The sequence below is a fragment of the Octodon degus genome, unplaced genomic scaffold (genome assembly GCF_000260255.1).
Source record: "Octodon degus isolate 3935 unplaced genomic scaffold, OctDeg1.0 scaffold00004, whole genome shotgun sequence".
Taxonomy (NCBI): domain Eukaryota; kingdom Metazoa; phylum Chordata; class Mammalia; order Rodentia; family Octodontidae; genus Octodon; species Octodon degus.
Genome location: NW_004524580.1, coordinates 35,085,889 through 35,098,080, shown reverse-complemented (window position 1 = coordinate 35,098,080; position 12,192 = coordinate 35,085,889). Strand labels below are relative to the sequence as shown.

At 57.3% G+C, this 12,192-nt stretch overlaps 1 protein-coding gene across 1 annotated transcript in view; it reads left to right on the top strand.

The window, feature by feature from the left end:
* The first annotated feature begins 3,732 nt into the window (after positions 1–3,732).
* The window catches only part of Syn3 (synapsin III), a 317,531-nt gene continuing 309,071 nt past the window's right edge, over positions 3,733–12,192 (top strand). Inside the window, exon 1 of the mRNA XM_004623869.3 lies at positions 3,733–3,796. The gene's annotated coding sequence lies outside the window, so the exon portion shown is untranslated. The remainder of the gene's footprint in view (positions 3,797–12,192) is intronic.

The following is a 12,192-nucleotide window of genomic DNA, read 5'->3' as shown; positions in this document are numbered from 1 at the left end:
CTCAGGACCACGCACTCCAGCCTCCTCAGGACCACGCACTCCAGCCTCTCAGGACCACGCACTCCAGGCTCTCAGGACCAGACGCCAGCCTCTCAGGAGACCACACACTGCGGCCTCTCAGGACACTGCCCCATCACTGCTCACACTATGTCTCTCCTGGCTCTGTGGCACTTCCTGGAAAGCTGAGGCCCCAGGAGCAGGAAGCTACTCTGCTCCACTGAGGCGACCTCAGGGTTGCTGGAGAATTGGCCCACAGGCCTCAAGGAGGCAAATCTTGCCCTTGGAATCACCAGGTCTCCACCCCTACAACACAGCAACAGGAAGGCCCAGAGAGAGGCTCTAGAAGCCACCTGCCACCCAGCTCTCTGCTGACAAGGAAGGATGGGGGCGCTATGGGACGCTGTGGCAGGTCTTTGCCGTCCTCTCCCTGCAACCTCGAACACAAAATGCACCAATTTATGCACCCATACTTGCTTCCTCCAGGTGTAGACAACATCGCAGGCGGGGGCGCGGGGCTTCCAGGGCCCTTTCGTTACTTGGCTCAGTACATACAAATAAATAAATAACACCGAGCACAGCTGACCTCTAGTGCATGATGGGAGATTCCACTGCTGCCGCTCCGAGGGACAATCATGAGAGCCAACTGCAATCAGTGGGACCAGTAAGCGCTCCCGAATCTAATGCCATGTCTTTGCTTATTTATAGAACAATAAAAAGAACTCTCTTGGTTTCTCCTCTAAACCTCTACCCTACTATTTGGTTTTTTTTTTCTTCTTTCTTTAAAACTGACAGTAGGGCTGGGGATATAGCTCAGTGGCACAGCACCTGCCTGGTAAGCACGAGGTTGTGAGTTTGATTTCTGGCACAAGAAAATCCTGACAGCAGTGACATCTTAGTTTATAGGTCGAGGCAAGAATACCCCTTCATGCTGCCCAGGTGTCTTTCCTGTGCATAGCTGAGAAGCAGTATTTCATGGAGGGTTTTTTTGTTGTTTGTTGTTGTTGTTGTTTTCTTTTTGAGATATGGTCTCACTATGTAGTTCAGACTGGCCTTCAATTCTCCAGTACCCAGGCTGGTCCCAAACGCCTGGCCATCCTCTTGCCTCGGCCTCCCAAGTGCTGGGATTGCAGCAGTGTGCCACCATACCTGGCTGAAAATTGGGAGGTTTTAAAACTATTACTACAATAACTTCAAGACTTAGAATTGGAACAGTTTTGACAGAGCCCTGCTCTTAGCTCTAGGGGGAAACTGAGGCTGAGAAAGGCTATTCAGGGCCCATGGAGCAGGCCCTGGCCTTTGATGGTAATCAAAGCCAAGGCTGGGTTTCTCAGGTGAGATTTCCCTGACCTCCTTATTTCCCACCATCAAAGGCATCCAATCTGGACAGAAACTGACATTTCTTGAAAAATAGGAGCCAAATGGGTAAATGAGCCCATACATGGGTTTGATTTTCTCCAGCAGTGTTTGCCCAAGTAGTCTTTTCAAAACATTTAATTTCTAACATTAAAAATCCAAAAGGTTTATTGTAGCCTAAACGCCTGGCATTTCAGTAAAAATCAGAGCATCTTGAGCCAAGTGTGGTGCTGCACATCTGTGATCCGGGCACTCTGAGAGGCTGAGTGAGGCAGGAGGCTCCCAGCTCAAAAGTCAGCCTAGGCAATTTAGGAACTCAAGACCCTGTCTCGAAAAGAAAAATGCAAAAGGGTTGGCATACAGCTCAGTGCGAGGGCCTTGGGCTCATGCCTCAGTACCACACTTCAGAAACTTCAGAGCACGTGGCAACTCTGGGTCCGTACTCCCAGATGGGAAAGCCTAGGCTGTGCTTGCTCCGGCAGGTGGCCTGCCTGCCACACTCCTCTGGCTCTGTTGGACCCTGCCAGCTTCACCCGGTAGGTGTGATCCCCAGTGAGTCCTGTGCCTTCTTGGTCCTGAAGTCAGGCGGCAGGCAGAAGAGGGTGGGCGGGGCCCTTCCGCATCCTGGTATGGGCAACTGCTGTGGTTCCTACTGAGGACGACCCCCAAGACCTCACACACTCCTACAGCAGGGCTTCTGGAAGAGGACTGCCCATGGGGTGCTCAGCTGCCTCGTTTTCCTTTTTCTTTCTTTCGTTCTTTTTTTTTCAACCAATGAATGACAACTTTATTTTGAGAAACAAGTATGAGCACAGAAAGACTCACATAAATGCAGTTATTTGCAACCAAATTTCCTTGCACAGGAAAAATATCATGGGAACAGAAGGCAAACAACTAGAAAATCTTCCTACAGTTGTCCTTAAAGACTCTATTTTGTCACAATACCTTAAATTTGAATACACCGGCTAACAACCACCAGTCAATAGCAAATTGCAGCGAGGCCAAGGTTTCTTTTGGAGAACGCTACATCCTACACATTTGGTGTCACACCATTCACCTCATAGTAAGAAGACACTTTTAAGAAATGATTATTTTGAATGTTATTGTCTTGTTAAAGTGGGATTTAAAAACATTAAGAAATTATATTCTTCAATATATAAAATTCATGGTATACTACAGTGAGATGGATTTTATTCTCAGGAATGCAAATTTGATTTAATATTAGAAAACCTATTACACAATTCAGCACAATAATAGAAAGATGGAGAGAGTCTCACTGTACCGTATCAATAAATGCAGAAAATTAACTTGACAAAATCAGAGAAATTCAAAGTAAATGCACAGGTGATGACCCAGTATCCAGACCATGACTTATTCCAGTGTCTGACAGTACCACTGTATGCCTCGTTGCTGGCAGGGGATTCTGGTGGGGAGAGACAGGTCAGGTCACTGGGGCCGGACAAGAGGGAGGGCCTGCCTCCTCCCTGGCTGCGGCCGGCTGTTCCAGATTCCCGGCCCCACCATGTGCCAGGTTCCCTCCGCCGGACTGAGCCTTCCGATACGTGAGCCTAAACAAGCCTGTGCTGCTGTCCATGGTGGCCGGCCAGGCCCGGCTCCTCTCTGTCGCCCGCCCTCTGGGGCACTTGCTTTTTCCAGCCTGGGGTTGCTCGCGTCCCTGTCTCCATCCCATATCGCGGTGGCCTGGTGGACATCGCGCGCAGCTGTGACTGCAGCCCCTGCAGGTGTGAGGTCACCCAGTCCGCGCCCCACCATCCGCAGGGATCAGCAGCTGGGCAGGGCGGCACGTGGCGCTGCCGGCTGCGAGGCGCCTCTGGAGGCCGCGGCAGACGCCTTCTCCAAGCTGGTATCCTGGGCCCTGCACTTTTCTCACTCCCTGCGGGGCAGGATGCTCCCGCGAGGAGCAGTGTCGCATCACATGGCCACCGAGCCCTGGAGTCTGGAGCTGTGCTCCCGCTGCCGCAGCGCTGAGCCCATGAGGCGGGGCGCGTAGGAGGTGGGGCCTATGTGGGCGGGGCCTAGCTGCAGAGCCAATGAGAACCACGGGACGGGGCGGAGCTCGGGTTGGGCGTGAAGAGCCCGGCTCGCGGAGAGGCGGGGCGGGCCTTGTGGGGGCGGGGCCTCGCCACCTGAGCCAACGAGCTCCTCGGAGCTGGGGAGGGGCGGGGAGAAGACAGGGACGGGCCCCTGGGGGCGGGGCCTCGCCACCCGAGCCAATGAGCTCCTCGGAGCTGGGGAGGGGCGGGGAGAAGACAGGGACGGGCCCCTGGGGGCGGGGCCTCGCCACCCGAGCCAACCGCCGCTGCAGCCGCGAGGCTGGGGCGGGGCGGAGCCGCCGCGCCGGAGCGAGAGCCCGCCTGAGGCGCGGGCGCGCTGGGAAGCTCGGCGCAGCGCGAGGCAGCGCCCGTCCGGAGCCGCCCGCACGGTAAGCTTGAGCGGACGCCCTGGGGCTCGGGCTTCGGGGTGCCCGCCTGCGCGAGCTGCCGCCGCGTCTCCAGAAGCCGGCGAGCTGCTGCTCGGCCTGCCCCTCGGGCTGAACGCCTAGCCTGGACTTGCCGCCCGGAGCCGCCCGGAGCTGCGCGGCCATCCCCGGGGCCAGCCCTGCTCCTCGGGCGCTGCCAAGCCCTGCGGTCGGAGGACGCGATGCGAACCCACGCGGGGCCGAGGGCTCGAGGGAGACGGTCCCGCGGGGACGGGGAGTGAGCTGTGGAAGGCGGCTGGAGCCGTGCGGGCTGGCGGGCCGGTGGGACCTGAACTGCACAACTGCAGAACCCTCCCCTAGCAGCCGAGACGGCGCGCCTCGGGCGATGGGGACCGAATGGGGACCGGATCCGGTACTGATGCTGGGCTGTGCACGGCCTTCGCTGGCGGCCTGGGGCGCCGGCAACTTTGTCCTGGGGGCAGGAGCAGTGTGACGAACCCCGATCCAGATCAGCCCGGGATCCAGCCTTCTCCTAGGCTGGAGAAGAGCCCCCTCCCCGCTTCTGCATTCTGGCGTTCAGGCAGTGCGGTGTGGCCCATGTGACAGCATGTTGTTTTTGAGGCTGTGACCTCGATTTTGTCGCCAGTGGCTGACCTGGGCTCCTCTGTTCCCTTCTTCAGTTTCCTGGCCCCAGGGGCCCAGCGGGGCGCAGTCTCTGTCCACTCTAGGAAGCCTTAGGGTGTGTGGACCGCTGTAGTAGAGAGCCAGGAAATTCAGGGCCAGAAAGCAACTTCAGCTCCGTGCCTGGCAGACACGGCCCGCCTTCCCCTCCCGTCTTCTGACTTAAAAGGAAAGCGTGATTTACACTGCCTGCCAGAGGCCAGTGCCTCCCGCAGGCAGATCAGAGGGGCTTTGAGGGTGTGCAGAGGGTTTTGAGAAGGCCATCCCCCCAGAGCAGGAGGGCAGAGGGAGAATTTGGTCCATGATGCAGCACAAGGCATCCCCTAAGGAGAGAGGGGCCACAGAACTCTGGTGTCCAGCAGGACCCCTGCTTGGGGTTCAGCGGTGAGCGGCGAGCTGCAAGCCTCTGGGCCCCAGAGCTACACTGAGGAGGCAACTGTCCTGGTCCCGGAGGTGGCTTGAGACTTGTCCCCAGCGTCCGGCTCCCTCCCTTGGGTGTCTCTGGGAGTGAACAGGCGATCTGCCCTGCACCTGCTTCTCCGAGCTTGTCTCCCTCCTTCCAGGGTCTTGATTGCTTTGAAAATGCCTTCTGGAGTTGGGGCTGGCAAAGCAGCTTTGCAAGGAGGCCCCAGTCCCTGGAGCTTCAACAGCTCCTGGGTGCTGTTCCCGCGTGCCTGTTACAGGTTTGCTTTCTCTCCTGTGTGTCCAATGAGACTCCAAGTTATTGTCAGCTCATCTTCCAAACCTCTGATGGACTCTATGTCATTTTGCCACAAAATAATAGCGATAATAACAATTGGCCACAAGTGTGTGATTTGTTATACTTCACAGAGTGCCAGCATTGACGAATTGGTCAATTAGTCCTGCATTCATTTATCCACTTACCAGATCAATCAATGCATATTGAGTACCTCCCAGATGGTAGGGGCCGTCTTCGGTGCTGGGACACTGTTCCTCCATGGGAGGAGGTGGAGACAGACATGAAACACGGTGATTCTTGCAGGGCAGATGAAGGTGGAGTGTGGGGTGGCTTAGCCAGGACTCTGTGGGGACCAGCAGGCTGTGTCCTGATGGACACATCCTGTGCTTCAGTTCCAGTCCCGCCTCCTCCTCGGGATGGAGTGGCTTATGCTGCAGGGTCCTGCAGGGCTTCACCCCGAGAGCGCACGGCGTCCTCTATCAAGTGCAGACTCTCCATTCGATGAGGTGGATGGTGACTGTGTTCAGCATGGCAGTCAGGGACCGTCACTTAGAGGAGCTATCACACGCTGAGGCGTGAGGAACAACAGAGGCCTGGCCATGGCAGGAGGCATGAGGAGCCACTGCGAGATGGAGGAGGAGTAGAGGTTGATGGCCTTGCAGGCCACGCCCACTTGGCTTTTATGTGAGGCCAATGAGGTAATCAAGGATTTCACACTGGCGGTGACCGATGGCATCTGTTGTGCCTCTTGGAGGGGTGGTCCATCAGCAGTGGTGTTCAGGAAGTACCACGGTGAAGGAATGCCCCAGCTGCTAGGGGAAGGTGGCCTGGGGAGCACACAGAATTGGATCATGGCCCCAGTCAGAAGCTAGCGAGACAGACACGGGCACCTGGGGTAGCGGATGGCCCTGATGCTGAGAAAATCAAGATTCGAACTATATTCAGATGCCACCTAGGCAGGACTTGCTGGCACGAGAGGAGGCGAACTCAGGAAGAAGCGGGCTGAGCTCAATGGCGGGGCTGGTGGCATAGGACGGCGTGAAGGACAGAGGTCCATCACGGGTGAACGGAGTACGTGCTACTGGCAATGGACCAGCACTCAGCCGTTAAGGGAAGGAGCACAAATGTAGCTACAACTTGCATAAGTCTTGAAAATGTGAGAGAATACCAACGGGGAAGCTGGAGACAGAGGACCCCTCACTGCCTGACGGCCGTTGCAGACAGTGTTGGGGTGCGTGAGCCCACAGGTGCAGGTGCCTGCAGGGTGGGGGTGGGGCGGGCATCTCAGTTACATTTGTCTCTTTGCTGGGACAAAATATCTGCCCCTTGCAACTAGGGAAGGAAAGGTTTATTAGCTCACAGTTAGTGGAAGCTCTAGTCCGTACTCAGCTGGCTTCCAGGCACACAGCACACGGCACAGGGCAGCCATCCCTGCTGGCAGTGAACAGCCAGAGCACAAGGGGGAACGAGAGGGCGGCTTCTTCCCTCTCTCTTGCTGCATACAGGCTGCCGCCAGGGCGGGCGGGACACTCACACCCAGTGTCCCCCGTTGGGTCGTGAGTCAGCCATAAGCTCTAGAAACCTGCTCTCTGATGGCATGAGGCTTTGGGGGACACCTAGCCACAAACTGTAACAAAGGCGAGAGGGTGTGCTTTCCTTTCAGGGTGATCAAGATGACCTAGAAGTGGTGGGTGGTGCATATGCCGTAAAGCTACTGAATGCCACTGAGTAGTCTCTAAGCTGTGTAGACACCAGCTCAAGAGGTCAGCAGGGTATTCGGTGGGGTGGGAACACCTTTCCCCTAATGCTTGGCAGAGAGGAATAGGCTGTTTGTGTGGTAGAAAATGGAGGTCCTCCGGATGTGCCCGTCAAGTGGCCGTGTGGAGTCAGGCGCTTGTTACACACCGGGCAGTGTCAGCACAGTTATCGGGTGTTGGTCAGGAACACAGATGATGCCTGAGGAAGGAGGGCAGGAGACAGAGCCTGGCATTCCGCATTATGTCCTCAGGACGCCTCCAGGAGGCAGGTGCTGTGGTCCATTTTCAGATGAGGCAAGTGAGGCTCCCCCAACGCAGTCTGCCCAAGGTCAGACAGTTTAGCTCGCTGTCCCTGACCCTCTATGGGCACCTCGCAGGCTCGCTTCCTCCCCTCAGTGCTGGGAGGCCTGGCGTTCGGTGGCTACTGAACTGGGCGTGTGTTGGTGAGAAGGTAGGCCTGGCTGTCATCCCAGCAGCTGGCCCAGCTAAGATGCACCTGAAGTCCATGGATGGGGCCTCCGAGTTCAGGGCAGGGACAGCTGTCCTGGGTGTGGGGACAGCAGGGCTGAGCCTGTGGCCTGCAGTGGAAGCAGAAGGCAGCAGGTCTCTGCAAACCCGCTGTCTCATCCCCAGCTCTGCACAGCTCCCTGCGTTTCCCAGCCTGTGGAGAGCACCTACATGTTCTGTAATCCTGGCAGCAGCTGAAAGCCAAGCCCTCCTTTTCATGCGTGTGTCATTGGGTCAGTGTTGCCCACTGCTCAGGGCAGGAAATGGATGCCAGAGGTGAAGTGCTATGTGAGGTGCAAATGCTGGTTTGGAGAGGAGGAGGTTTGAGTGCACTGTTCGGGTTCCCAGGGCTGCCCCTCTGAAGGCCAGGTGGAGGGTGACAGCCTGTGTACAGAAGGCACCCTGGAGTCTTCTGACAAGAGCCAGGTCAGGACCCACTGGTCTGGAGCAGATCCCCTTTGCTGTGATGGTGAACCAGTTAAGCACCTGCAAGCAGGATTTCTCCTTCTAGGAATTCTTAGCCAATGATGGTGCCTGCAGATGATGTAATGTCTTCAGCTGGCACTCCATTGGTTAAGTGCATTGTTTCCCTTGCAGCTGAGCTGGAGCACAAGGGTTAATCTTTCCCTAGTGCCTTTCTCTTTCTCTCCCCCCTCCCACCCCTCTTCTGCTAGGTGTGAGCGTGCAGCAGGGCACAGCAGACTGTTCTTTTCTCCTTCCAATAAACTGCCACACTCTCCTCCTCCAAGCAGAGCACAAAGCACACGTCCCTGTAGTACTACAGAGGAGGAGGGCTGAGCTGAGGGAGGAGGAGGCAGCGGAGGAGGAGGCAGGGGAGGAGTCCTCAGAGAAAAAGGGCCCTTTCAAAGTTCCTGCCACCTGGGATGGCCACGGAGCCGGGTCCCCCTGATGAATCCCTAAGCTGCCACCTGCTGCTGAGCGTCGTCCCACCTGGTGGAGCCTTCAGAACTGGGAGGTGAGCCCAATACTGGAGGGGTGCTAGGGCCGCCTGGGAACAGCCTTGGGCTGCGGCTGTCAGGCTGGCTCCCGTGGTGGATGCCACAGGCCTGTGGTCTCCCGTTCTGGTGGTGTGCTCAGCACACACTGTGCAGCTAGGAGGCTTGAGCTGGGACCCTCCAAGTTCCGGTGGACGCTGCAGGCTGGGGAGTGTGCTCCGGAGGAGCCGAAAACAGACTGTGCCTGGTGCAGGGGCCGCCAGGGCTCACTGAAGAACAGTGCCATTGGCCAGGCTCTGTACTCAGGAGCCAGCCAGTGTGGTGGTCTGGGGTCTCTAGAGCCTGCCAAAAACCAGGCCCCTCCTTACGTTGTCTGGGCTGGCCCTGCTGAGTCTCAGGAGCTCCGGGCTGAGAGCCTCAGGAATTTTCTGAATGGCTTTAGACATTGATCCTGTGGGGCCCCAACCTGGTGGTTATTGTGCCCTGAGGAGTCGGGCGCTTTCCTGAGTGGCCTGGGTGGGGCTGGCAGTGGGGCCTGGGGGGTGAGGGATTCTCTTGTGTGACAGAAGGGCAGCACATGGGTGATGGTCTTCTCGTTGGTGTTTACTGAGGTGTGGGCAACTGCTGCCCAGGAAACTTCTCCCTATCTCAAAAGAGGCCCATGCGAGGGTGTTGGCCTTAAGGCATAGACGGGAAAGAGCAGAAGGGGCCCGGGGTGCGCTGAGAACGGCCGCAGGAGAGACACGTGACCTGCGCCCCCAGGAAGTCCAGAAGGTCCTTGCAGTTACAGGTAGGCTGTGCCACCACTTCTCGCCTGTGCCCTGTAAGATTTACGTAAATAGAAAGATCTATTTTTATTTTTCAGAGTTCGGTGTTATGTGGGGCCACAGTTTCTTTAGGGAGTGTGGTGCATTCCTAGAGCGCTCTCTCGCGCTCTCGCTCTCTCTCTTGCTCACTCGCTTTCTCTCTGTCTCTGTCTCTCTCTCTCTGAGTCTTGTATTACCTTTGGCCTCCGCTACCCTGAGCTTCAGGCCACGCTCTGCCAGCGAAGAATGTGTAGGTCCCCAGCAAGGCACCAGCCTTTCCGAGCCTCAGTTTCCACATATGTAGGTCACAGAGGGAGGAAGAAGTCAGGGCTGATTTTCAGGCCTTTTGCAGCTCTGGCTGTCTGTGCTTTGGATTGGGGCGAGCTTGGGAATCAGAGCCTGTGAGTGGACTCGGCACTGGCAGGTGCTGGTATAGAGGGAGAGGCAGCCCGGTGCCTGGGAGCCCATGCTCCACACACCCGAATCGTTGCACTTTCCCCAGAACCCCTGGCAGGGGCAGAGCTCACCCCACCCTGCAGAGGTGAGAACGAAGCGGGCAGAGGCCCAGTGACTTCCCGAGGACTGGGGCTCTTCCTGGTGAATGCTAAAGCTGGTGTGCACGCCCTGCAAGTGACATCTGGGTGGCAGCACAAGGCAGGACCATGTGGCGCTAGGGGTGGAGGCCATGTCTGCCTCTGCCTCCCTGCATGCACGTCTTTGTGCCAAAAGTCACGCGCTGGCTTTGGGGTAGTTGGCCGGCTATAGCTCCCCCATTTACTGTCTGGGTGGCTGCAGGTGCTGCACCCGGGTTGGAAGAGGCCCTGTGGACCTTTGGGCCCAGCTCCTTGCAGAGTTGAGAAATGAGGATTTTTTTTTTTTTTTTATGTTATTCAAGAAGTTGAAAGATTGAGAGAAATGGAAACCAAACCCCTTTGTGTTGGGCATCTGAAATTTATTAATGAATTTTTGAAAAAAAAATTATGTAAGAACTTTGAGGTTTCCTGAGCTTAGTTGCCTGCCTCCAGGGCTCTTTAGGGTGCAGGAGACGAGCAAGGGCTCCCGTATGTACACTATGGCGAGTGTCAGAGAGCTGAAAGGCAGGAAGCCGCGAGCGTGAGGCCTGCCGTCTGCCCAGGGGTTGGGGGCAAGCAGTGTGTGATGTGGGGTCTCCCAGAAAGTGGGCCAGGCCCTGTGTCTCCCTCTGCATGTGGCTGGCGCCTCTTCTGGGCCGCTGCGAGCGCCCTGGCCCACCGCACGCGGATCTGCTCTTTGTCTCTCCGGCTCAGATGCTCGTTTTCAGGCCGCAGCAGCCAGCACGGGGCTTGGTGAGCTGGTGGAGCTGTGGGACGGGAGGTGGTGTCCAGGACAGAGGCCGTCAGGCAATGAGTGGGAAGCGCGGTGCAGACACAGCTTCGTGAGCATCAAGGAAGCGTCATCCCAGCACCAGGCTTTGAACATCCCGGCGACTGGCATTCTTCTGCAGGGCTAGAGGCCAAAGCCAGCAGCAGCAGCGGAGGGTAGGCTGGGAGGAGGGCGCTGGAGCTGGCGCTGGGAGGGGAGGCCCCTCCAAAGCACACGTTCGCTGTTGGAAGCAGCAAGGAGTATCACTTTGCAGCCCTTGCTTCCCGTCAGCTCTCAGAGTCCTTTGCTTATTCATCAAGAAATGAGAGGAAGCCAGGGTGCGGCAGGGCTGCGTCTGACACCCTCTTTGGCTTCTAAAGCTGCAGAGTACAGGGTAAAACTCATGTAGGGCTGGAAATGCCCTGTAAATGCTTGCTCCCTGGGTCACATGGGCCTCGTTTCTGTGTGCGCATCCTAAGCCATGGCTCCTGGGCTGGTGGTGTGCAGAAGACCACTAAAGAGCAGAAGGGAGGCCGCCACTGTGCACGTCTCCATACTGCTCGGCCTCTGAGGTGCTGTTGCAGCTCGCTGACCCACAGCTGGCCCTCCTGTCTGCCTCCTTCCCACTGTGGAGTGTGTGAGGCTGTTTGCCCGAGCAGGTCTCATCCCTTCAGGGGGATGTGTCTCAGTGTTTCAGGGACACTGGAAATAGAGGAGGCACTGGGTGTGGACACCACCAGGCCAGCAGTGCCACAGGGCCGGTGCATCATGGCCCTCCGGGGCTGGTTTCTGCCACTTTCTGACAAGGTCCTCGATGAGGTGGGCACATCATGTCCAAGTGGAGAGGGCTGGGGATGCGGCTGGGCAGACCCAAAATAAGGACATGCCTGCCACTGCACAGCACTGAGCTTGTCCCTGAGCCTGTGTCCAGTGTTGTTGTGAAAATGGGCCTCAAGGACTGGCCTGCAGGCTGCCCGGAGGACACTGGGGTCCTGCTTGGGGGCTGGGACCTGCAGATGCTCGCTTGTCCACTCTGGAAAGGTGCTGGGGTGCTGTTGTGGTTTTCCTCTCCCCAGCGTCCTTCCACAGTGGTGGCACCTCAGCTGGCTTGAAGGCTGGGGGACCCTCGAAGATGAGCCCCAGAGCACATGCAGCTCATCCCTGCACCCCTCGCCCCCCCCCCCCAGCTTCAGGAGACTGCGCGTGGAAGGGCGCATTGAGCTGCAGGCAGTGAGTCAAGTATTCCGAGTGGGGCTGCTTTACTCGGGGTGCAGTGGGCACCGCCGTGCTGGATGATGCAGAGAGGTGTCTGGGCTGAAGTCCAGCTTCAGGCTGCTGGCACCGGGTACGACTGAGCACAGTCTCCTGCGTTGGTTCATTCATTTATTCCTCAAGTCCTTATCCTGCGGTCGGTGGCATTCTAGATGCAGGAAGCCTTCTGGGGGCCGCTCAGACAAGGTCCCTGCACCGTGGGCCTGAGTCTGGGAGCTGTAGACGCGAGGCAGTGTGTGGTGTCGCTCAGCAGCGAGTGTGCGCGGAACGCGACGTGCCCTTGTGGAGCCTGTGCCACTGTCCCTAGAGGTCTCTGCTGGGTGCTGAGCCAGAGCACAGCCGTGGTGCTTGCAGTGAGCTTTGGAAATTTTGGAGAAAG